Consider the following 11,405-nt stretch of genomic DNA (forward strand, 5'->3'; position numbering starts at 1 on the left):
TTCATAATTTTGGCTCTGTACACCACCACGATGGATTTGAAATGAAACAATCAAGTGTAGACTTTCAGCTTTAATTTAAGGGATTTGTCAAACATATTGTATGAACAATGTAGGAATTACAACCATTTTTATACATGCCCCCCCCCCCCCCCAATTTTAGGGGCTCGAAAGTACTTGGACAGACTAACATAATCATAATGACTGCCTGAAGTCTTGAACCCATAGACATCACCAGATGCTGGGTTTTTTCCCTGGTGATGCTCTGCCAGGCCTCCACTGCAGCTGTCTTCAGTTCCTGCTTGTTCTTGCAGTGTTTTGCCTTCAGCAAGCTGAATGCATGCTCAATTGGATTCAGGTCAGGTGACTGACTTGGCCATTGCAGAACATTCCACTTTTTTGCCTTAAAAAAGTATAGGGTTGCTTTCGCAGTATGCTTTGGGTCATTGTCCATCTGTACTGTGCAGATGCCATCCAAGTGCCATCCAATGAGTTTTGAAGCATTTGGTTGAATCTGAGCAGATAATATAGCCCTATACACTTTAGAATTCATCCTGCTGCTTTTGTCAGCAGTCACATCATCAATAAATACAAGGGAAGCAGTTCTAGTGGCAGCCATAAATGCCGCCATAACACTACCTCCACCATGCTTCACAGATGAGGTTGTATGCTTTGGATAATGAGCAGTTCCTTCCCTTCTCCATACTCTTCTCTTCCCATCATTCTGGTGCAAGTTGACCTTTGTCTCATCTGTCCATAGGATGTTGTTCCAGAACTGTACAGGCTTTTTTAGATGTTTTTTTTTTTGGCGAACTCTAATGTGGTCTTCCTGTTTTTGAGGCGTACCAATGGTTTACATCTTGTGGTAAACCCTCTATATTTACTCTGGTGAAGTCTTCTCTTGATTGTTGACTTTGACACAGGTATGCCTACCTCCTGGAGGGTGTTCTTGATCTGGCCAACTGTTGTGAAGGGACTTTTTATTCACCAGGGAAAGTATTCTTCTGTCATCCACCACAGTTGTTTTCCCGGATCTTCCTTTTGGTGTTCTTGAGCTCACCAGTGCGTTCTTTCTTTTTAAGAATGTACCAAATAGTTTATTTGGCCACACCTGATGTTTTTGCTATCTCTCTGATGGGTTTTTTTCAGCCTAATGATGGCTTGCTTCACCGACAGTGACAGCTCTTTGGACTTCATATTGAGAGTTAACAGCAACAGATTCCAAATGCAAATGCCACACTTGAAATCAATTCTAGACCTTTTATCTGATTACTTGTAAATGAAATAATGAGGGAATAACACACACCTGGCCATGGAACAGCTGAGCAGCCAATTGTCTAATTACCTTTGGTCCCTTAAAAAGGAGGGGACCACATATAAAAAGTGCTGTAATTCCTACACCGTTCACCCGATTTGGATGTAAATACCTTCAAATTAAAGCTGAAGATCTGCACTTTGAGCTCATATTCATTATTTCATTTCGACTCCAATATGCTGTGGTAGACAGCTAAAATAACAGTAACTTTGTCAATGTCCAAATATTTATTGACCTGACTGTAACTTCCTTGGGTTTATACTAAGTATGTTTTACTGCTACAGCACAGTAAATCATCCTGGGCATCATCCTGCTCAATATTCCTCCATGGCTCAGATATCTAGCATAAGAAAAAGGAAGGCCGTTAAATTAGTGACAACAATCACACTCTTCAATGAAAAGGCATTAGTGTACTCAGCTGGAAAGCCACATTAGAGCTACCTAGCTAGACTGTTAGTGTCTGGTAGGGCACTTCAAATAATACTCCCGTAAGTGTAGTTACCCAGGCCATTTCACTGAATGGCTAAGTAGCTGTTAACTAGTTGGCTACACTTAAGGCATTTCAATAACAGCAGTGCATGTGCTCGCTTTCTAGTACCATAGCATTTATCTAGTTTCTATCTAGTTATATGTTGTATCTTTATTTTAGGTAACCTCATACAGAATACAAACAGTGTTGTAACATTGACAGAACTGCCAGCTGCAATCTCCGACCTCCCTGCTCGACCTCCTTTGCCAGCTGGCTGTCCCATCTCTTCGGGCATCCAGCAGCTGCTCATCTTGGCCACGGCTGTCCTCCACCCTCAGCCCCAGACAATGTAATGTCCTTCCCCACTCAGTGAGGAAGGCTGATTCTCTCACTGCTTTCCACAAACTCCACCTCCAAAATATATTTTTTTCTATCATGATATAATATAATTTTATATAATATTAATTTTCTATTATATTATAATATGCAAAAAGACAAACCCTTCTCTCCCTTTATTTTGCAGGTCTTGTAGCTTCCACCTCGAAGATGGCAGATTTGTAGCTTTGTTTATCTCTGGGTATGACTGTGTTTGGTTGCCAAGTTTTTTTTTGGATAAATTTTGTGCCTGATGTGGGGCTACCCATGTCCAATTCCCACCCTAATTTGGGATGGCCAAGTATCAGCAACTATAGCCAAGTTCACGTGTGAACCTCACTGCCAATTCAAGACTGTGTAGACATCTACAGTTTTCTGAAACATTGTGTTTATAGCTTCTTCTTGTCACACTTCAGACAGTAGCTAAGCTTGCATAGATTGGAGACAGAAGAATACCTTTCATATGCGGCTTTGATATGCAGTTCACAGGTGCCCAGTCGACTAGTGGGGGTCAATAGAATGTGATGAAATGCGAACCCCTAAACAACTTAACCTTCCATACCCTGGGCGATGCAATCACTGATTGTGCACTGCCCTATTGAGTTTCTGGCCACAGTTAGCACTGCCACGGTCTGGATTTGTTCTAAGACCACGGTACTCATCCTTGCACCGTAGTGGGGTTTCTTAACTGAATGAGCCACCCAGCAGCCCCTGCTTGCCATGTTAAATGCACCTTTCTTTTTTTTTTTGATTGGCCAGTACAAGCTGCTTTGGAGATACTTGAATCGTACTTTCTTGATTTAGAACTCCTGAATGACTTGATACCTGTCATCGCAAAGCTGGCAGATTGTTAGAAACTTATGTATGTATCTAAAATATCCTTCATTGTACACAAAGGCTGTCTAAGCCGAACAAAGCACACTAAAACTGAAAGTAAATTTTTTAAATCCCCAGAAGGTGAACTATCCTTTTAAAGCCAAAAACAGAAAGATAACTTAGGGAATTAATTCAATTTTCAGCATATTGTTGGGTGTGCTGATTTCTCTCTCTATACCTTTCCTTTTGGAGGCCTTATGACAATGTGGCATTTTGTGTGACACCATCTAGTTTTTCAGTGACTCTGTTGGTGGATTAATTTGATTAATTACAAGAAGTGTTTAATCTTCAAGACATTTTCTGAAACATATCAAAAGAAAACTGACTTACGTTACAAATCAATTGATGTAACTTTAGTCAAAATACTTTTTGTACCAACATATTGATCTATTTAAAAGAATCCAACACACATTCTGTAATTGCTTGTACAATGGATGTGTATTGACTTCCCAATACACATCCTGTGCTGTCGGTACACTAAACAGCCTATTCAAACATCCCATTACACATTCAGTACATAAATGTGGAATCAAACTCCTATTCTGAGCACATAATACACATCCTGAACTTACTTGTACTTTAACTCTTACCCTAATAGACAATAAAGCCAATACAGTCCTGCCCAATTACAATTCCTGCAGATTATAGAAGAAAAAAAAAAAGCTTATTATTATTTTTTTAAACCAATATTCATAACAAAATTCTTCTTTCATATGATTGTCCATTTGTATGATTTTGGTCAGTAACATGTTTAATTAAAAATTCTCAGGGATCTGAAGCAGTTTTCAAATGTTGTTGATGCAATCTCTACTACTACGTGCATGATTTTGTTTTACTACTGCCACTTTAATTTTTATTGGCAAATACATCACTTGAATGATCGCACAAGATGGAAGGGTCACCAAATCCAGGTGGTGCAATAGGCATAAATGTTTTGTTTGATTTAAAGCTGTTGTTCTGCATCAGACGTAGCATTAGCCCAGGCGTACCCCAAGCCGGTGCAGCTCGCTGCAGGAGTTTCTATAATCAAGAGCCTGCTGATGAAGTTTTATTGAGAAAAAACTACCCCCTGGAGAAATGAGACCTCTGTAGCAGAGAAACCTATGAAATAAAATAGCAGGGGTGGCCTAAAAGTAATGTCCTCGGAGCCTTGGTGGTAGGGGGGTGTTATGTCAGACATATGCTTTAAAAAAAGAAAAAACTTTAGTTTCAGGGAAAGAGTGATTGGGTGGTGTGGAGCAACTGGAAGGCGAGGATCATAATGGATAATATTAGAAGAATATTTGAAGTGATGGATAATATTAAATTTGTGAAATAACATTTTGTAAAATGAAAATGCTTGCAGAAATTACCTTTTTTAAATTTACTGTAATGAAAAAAAGTGATTCCTCTTAGTTAATAAATTGAATCATTGAATTATGTAACCACTTTGGATCATCAGCAATACAGAATATATTTCCAGAAAAAAAAAAAAAAAACACAGTTGGCTATAAGTCAGTTTAAACAAAATGGCCAAAGGGCATATTAACACTAGGGCAACCAGAGAGTAGAGAAAAAGATTAATTTGACAGAAACTATGGTAAGCAGGCAGCTGTGCACCCAGCTAACTAATTTCAGCAAGTTGTTGGCCATCTACAGTAACAGCTAACATTTGTAGAAGAATTACTATGTACCTAGTTGGAGGCCTGTGTTTATTTTAAGCAATATTTATCCCAGATTTTTTTCTTTTTTCTCAGTCTTGTAGTTGTAGACCATCTCATTGCTTTCCTCTGAAGTGGATATTTTCCATCTGCAGTCCACCAGTTGATCTGCATGGTAATTCTCTGTTTGCAGTACGCTTCATGCACAATTAGCACAAGCAAACGGATGGCACTATATCAACTGAATTAGCAGGGTACAATCTCACCACCTGGAACTGGGGTGATGCAGCAAGCCCAATGTTTCAGCCAGATGAGCTACTCAACAGTCCCATAAGAATCTCTTCTGATTGGACAGGGAGGGAACTACTGGTAACTGCGTAATACATCAGTCACAAGACATTTCTTTCTCCATCACTGATTACAACAATACAAATTTGTACAGCCTGACTTTCAGTTTGCAAAGCATGATTAAAGTTTAATGCTGGGATTAAATGATATGCTGATAATAATGATAAACTAAGGGGATAGTGTTATCATTAATTACCACCACCTCTCCAATAACACTTGCCATAATGCAGTATGTTATAAAGTAAAATGGAAGTCTGAGGCTTTATTAATGGGGATTACATATATTTCACTGGAACTTCCCAATGTTTGTTTTGAAAGTGCTTTAAATCTGTTACTTCACATACGATTACCCTTGTATTTCTTGCTATGCTGTACTGTGAAAGCACTCATACATGGCAGATTTATGTTACATACAAAATACATTATAATCTTCCTTAAATATAGGCCTCTTGTGGTGCTAAATACACAAAGAATGCTGTGAATGATTTAATCTCTGATTAAAGGGAAATTTAAGCAAGCAGGTTTTGCCCCTTACTCTTTTTTTTAAACCTGGAGAATAACACACTAGACTTCAGGCTGAATATTTAGCTATGTTCCTGCAGAAAAATATGAAAAAATATTATATGAAAAATATAGTTTTGTTTGGAATTGAACTTGTTTTATATAGATGCACTGGACCTGAAGGTAGGCCCACATCTGGTCTCTGCAAACAATCGTGTTCCATTTTGTCAATTGAAAACAAATGAAAACCCAGCAGAGCCAGCCAGTACACCACAACTATGTTCATTACTACTAAGGACATCTGCAAGCGTCATTCTATGTAAACATGAGAAACCAATGGAGTCAGGCCTCTGGCTTACAGTACAGGCACTGGAGACACTGTGGGCAAAAATATATTCACTGGTGAGAGAACTGGATTAGATCAAAGTCTTAAGGGCCTGCTTTTATACATGATACATGTGGTGCATCAATGAATATTCAGTTTTATGTTGCAAATAAAATCTTATTTAATACTCCTATTCTCACTGTCCATATCCCCCATCTGTACAGGCTGGTACTGCTGCTAATGTTTAATATTATGTATATTTTTGATATTTTTTGATATTTTTGCTCTTGCTTCTACATAGTTGCTGCCTGCCATGTCATAATAATTTCTTTGCTCAGAATGACCTTGTGTTATACTGTGCACTTGACAAATAAAAACACTTTGACACTTTGACAAATAAAATCTTATTTGCAAGACTTGAAGTGTATTGCTCGTGGTAACCTTGGGTACATGTTCCCAAAATACAATTATCAAGACTAAATGAATGTATCATTCCTCAGTTTAATTGCTGAAATAAAGAAAAATTTACGTGTGAGCACAATATAAATAAATGCCACAAAAAAGTAGACAGAAACACTGTTGGCTTGAAGAGCACTGAAGCATCCAACACATTTTGACACAGAGTCTTCAGGCCAATTTTATTTTCTTTAATGCAGCTTCATAGTGTCTCTCTATATATCTTTGTATGCTTTGCTGCCTTTTTGAGCACCACTTGGTGCTCTGAGTGAAACATCATTCAAGCACAATGTATGATTGAAAGGTATTATTTTCCAGTGGGGGCTCATTACACTAAAAGTGTACTGGTTACTGCTTCCCAAGGGCTGTTGATTAAGAGGCTTCTGGTCATTGGTTCAGCAGCAAGCTACTCTTGAGGACTCTGAGCACAACACACCATTGGTGACTAAGTCAGAGGTGAAATAGTCCCATTGGACGCAGCCACATTGTTCAAGTTGGACTCCAGAGATAGCACCCTCCAGTCAGGAACAGGACCTTAGCTTCAACTGTGTCACACTCCCCAGACATACTCATTACGCTACATTATTTATTACCTTAGCAGCTTTATCTGATCCAGCACAGTAGGAAGAGGGTAGAGGATCAAATAAATCAATGAAGAACTGTGCAGTATAGCAAGAGACCATTTGTCATCAGTGAAGCTACATGTTCTGTGTTCTTTCCTAGTCTGGCTAATGAGCCTCAATTGTGAATGGTTTAACTAAGGTTTCAATTGCATTTAATTCAACAATGAACGCATGGAATTTCAAAGGATAGATTTAATGTACTTACATAGTAGCTTTCATTTGTATTTTGTGCTGTTTTTAAGCTTAGCTATACAAAATAGTTGTATAGTGCTCAGCATTGTGTGAGTGAGCTCTATAGTGTTGCTGTGTTTGATCATTAAATGGCTCTGAATTATTGTTTTCTGTAACAATGTGCTTTGCTAGATTGAGCGCTTCAAATGTACATAAATGTTTTAGCTGTGTAGTTTACTGTGTTTGCATTTTAACTGTGCAGTAATGCAGCTTTCAGTGATTTAGCTGTGAACTTTACTGTATTTGACCATAGCAGTTAGCAGTGCAGTACTGCAGTTTCTGTAACTGAGAGTTAGCCCTTTGGAACTCCTGTTCTCAGAAATTTGGCAGGATAGTAGTCCTCTTTTTTATTTGTCAGCTGATTGTCCTGCCCAAATGAGGTATTCTGTTATGCAAATTCCTAATATCCTGGATGAGGTCATTCCCGGTCAAGAGCCACTGAGAGGGGAACGGGTCAATGACTTGCAGGGCTTTAAGGTGGTGACATGAGAAAAGCTGTTAGAGTGCTGAGGACTGGGGACAGGTGATCCAGCTAACAAATTCCTGAAATGCTTAGCAGAGCAGGCTCTGTTTCCATGATGGAGCTTGGTTTCAGGATGGACTGCTGTATGGGTAAACGCTTGATCCAGAGAGATGAAGAGATCACCCTAGCAGATGGACCTGTGTGATTGGGAAGGCTGCGACAGGGGTGTAAAAAAGTCTTTTGAAAAAATTATTTTAGTAATATAAAAACATATTTCAGCTGCCAACCTTTCACCAGCATCAAGTAATAAATGATCCAAGATAAATTCCTCATTCACTGTTTTTAGAACTTTGGCATTCAAAACATTCATCTGATAGATGTAGCGGTCAAAACGCAACCCAGAATATGTCATAGTAAAGAAACAACTGTGACATTTACAATCCTAAAGGACAGAGCGGAAACTGCCATACATTAAAAATTAGTTTAGTTATCTTATTTCCCCGACAATTGTTTTTTGAGATATCAGTGTACAGCACAAAGGGAGTAATGTTTGTGACTGTGAATACCTGGGAGGGTGCTGTGTGCTTTGTCATCTCCCTTATATGCAGGGTTAGAGCTGGTTTAGCTAGTCGCACCCCCTGCTGTTCTTTGCTCTTTTTTTCTGAATGGCCCATTTGGTTATCTGTGTCCATTTTGTTGTAAACATGCTTTAAATGATCAAATGAATGATCAAAAAATGTTCACTAAAAAAGTACAGTGTCCATAACCTCATAGCCTCAAACTGCAGCCTGCGGAAACTGCTTCTCTTGCTAGATCACCAGACTCTGCTCACCTGACTCTCTTAATTTTCAGATTTGTCTTGTCTGTGAACCTGCTGCTCTCTCTCTCTCTTTCTGTGATAGAGAGATGACATGCGCTGTAGTTTGTGTTCTCAATGTGTGTGATATATAATTTGGCTGAGATTATGTAGTATTATGTAGATTATTGAAGATTATATGTAGATTAGTGTGCCTGTTTGCATGAGTGAGACGTGAGTGACTGTGTGCGTAGGCAATGGGTGTGTGGTACGCGTGTGTGCTCTCTCACACGTACCTATATGGCAACAGTTCCCATTCTTCTGTTCCGAGGATTAGGCCTATATTTACCCGTGACTCGCTGTCACCTACCCTTCCTGGCGGTGAAGCAGAATGCTAGAATGAGTCATAGTGCTATCTCTGCCCACTAAGGTGCTGTGTAATACCCACAGGGAGTGCTTGCATCACGTCTTATTCAGCATAGTGACAGGCAGGAATAAATGTGAGTCATCATTGCATCTCTGACTTTCTGCACGTTTGTTATGCTGATAGCAGGAGCACTCTGACCTGCCCTACAATCCAACTATGACTCCCATTTCCCAGTTCACAGGTCTTTCTGTCACAGAGTGGCCCTGCCTTCATCCCTGCTGTGACAAATTTCACTTTGGTAATCTGGGATTTCTTTAAAGAAATGTTGCATGCATGCTAATATTTGTAAGATGCAACCATTTTCCACCTGTTTTTGGAGTATTTCACAAAAAATAGCAATTTTGTTTGTCTTCATAGACGCACCTGGCAAAGCTTGTGCTCTGAACTTGCCAGAGAAATATGCCCCTAGGAAATCACAGCCATTGCCTTAAGTTGCATTGTTTCATTGCCGGTGTGTGTGCTTAGGAACACCTGTACATTGCGTTCAGAAAAGAATAGGTCCTGAGTGGTGAACACAGCTCAGTTTTCGCTATAAACATAACAATATAATCGTAAGTGATTTTCCATATACGCACATTTCAAATGAAATTCAATCCTATTAATTCATTATGTGGCGTAATGAAGTTAATCCTAAAATCATGTGTACTAATTGCATGCTTACTGATAGCACAGGCAATTAAGGGGCAAAATGTTGGCAAGTCCAACTTAAGAAATGTTTTTAGGTGTAGTTGAATTCAAGTTACCTTAATATTGAATCGTGAAGATCACAGCAATTACATCAGGATAACCCTACAGTTTGTATTAGGCTGTTGCCCCATAATATGCAGAGCCATTTGCTAACTGTTCACTGTAAAGATTTGTACACTGATTCATTCAGTTGTACTTGTACTTAGTCTTTTGTTTGCCAATGGAAAATATTTGGCTATCACAAATATTTTGGCACAATTAGACCTTCATCAGTATGTTTTGAAGGCCTAATTTGTAATTTGAAAGTCTAAATATAAAAATCTTTTTTTATCATCGATCAAACAAATAAATTATTTGATCAAATCACATGGTCATGCTGATGCCATGTTTGTTTCATGTTCTCTAGGGCTATAGTAAATATGTCAGGGTGGCATAGGAGCAAAATAAAATTTATCCAGATTTATTCTGGTGTAAGCAAGACCCCTTAGAAATTCACAATGCCTGTGTGATGTGAGGAGATTATCAGAACTTGAATATAGAGCTATGTTTTTGTAACAGAAATTTCACTTCCTATTTAGTTCATCAAACTATGATTACTCGTAAGCACACAACCTCAAGATGATACATCATATATTTTGATCTACTCTTTAGCCTACTTGCAATCTGCTTTACTGCTGACGCCTGGACCATACACAACCCATTCATGCTTCCCTTCAGCAGAATACTTTTGCAATCCCCTTCAGAGCTCTCAATGTGCCTTACACTCCAAATGTGCTTTAATCTCCATCAGTGCATGTGGTCTCAGAGCAGTGGCTCGTACTGAAGTGAAAACGCAGTGAAGACGTGCATCCTCTTAACATTCTCCCCAGCCATTCACTACACCCTCATCTGGGTTTGGAATGTACTCAAGGTAGTCCAGAACGTCCTCACAGAATCACAGGACATTCTCACAGAAAACGCATGGTGTGCAATGTGTTGTTTTAAGCCAGGAATAATATTATGTCATCACTATAGACACTTACTGTGGTTGTCACCTTTTGCATAGAAACCAGAGAAAAACTACTGCAACCATAGAGAACTTTGGTAATGGCAGACAGAACAAGGACAAAAATGTAAACACTGTACATAAATGGGAAGCCTCAAAGTATGGATTTCAGTATTAAAAAACTTGTTTTAAGATGAAGATTATTTTTTAGGATCCAAGGAATGTTCTAAAAGTGAATATTTGAATATTTGTAAAAACAGTCTGCAGAAATATGCCAAAATCATGTTATATTAGGCAGAGCCAAATACTGGCGTAAGTGCTATATGCGGTTGTTTACAGCGACAATCATCCGTGGCCATACAATTCCGGTAAAAAAAAAAAATTATTTATTTTTTTTATTTTTTTTGAAAGGCATTTTAATTCACACAGTATTCACAGGGTGCAAATAGCCTTTTCGGACACGTACACAACCCCCCCACAAAACCCATAAACCCCTGGTCTGTCATTGGTCCCCCCCAGTTTATTCTTGTTTAGGGCCATCAATATCCCAGAGCCGACTTTGATATTAGGTACAAAATTAAACTTCAGACACATTCTTGCCCTTTGCCTTATTTTCCAGTTGAAAATACACCACTTGTAATAACATTCAGATTGGTCAAGTCACAGTTATACTCATAAGTCTCAAAAATAATACTGAAAGCAAAGGTAAGTCTCAAGTACATTAACTGTCATGTCAATTTAAAAGTTCCTGATTTCAGAATATTGAGTATTGAAAGTCTCTGTGGTGCCATTTTATGGAAATTGGAAAGCAATTGTTAAATTCAAGTGATATTTTCTTTGTTCCTTAATGGCATACTATTCCTGATGTTCAATTTCTGCAAGTTCAATTTA

Source organism: Anguilla anguilla, chromosome 6 (assembly GCF_013347855.1).
Source record: "Anguilla anguilla isolate fAngAng1 chromosome 6, fAngAng1.pri, whole genome shotgun sequence".
NCBI lineage: Eukaryota > Metazoa > Chordata > Actinopteri > Anguilliformes > Anguillidae > Anguilla > Anguilla anguilla.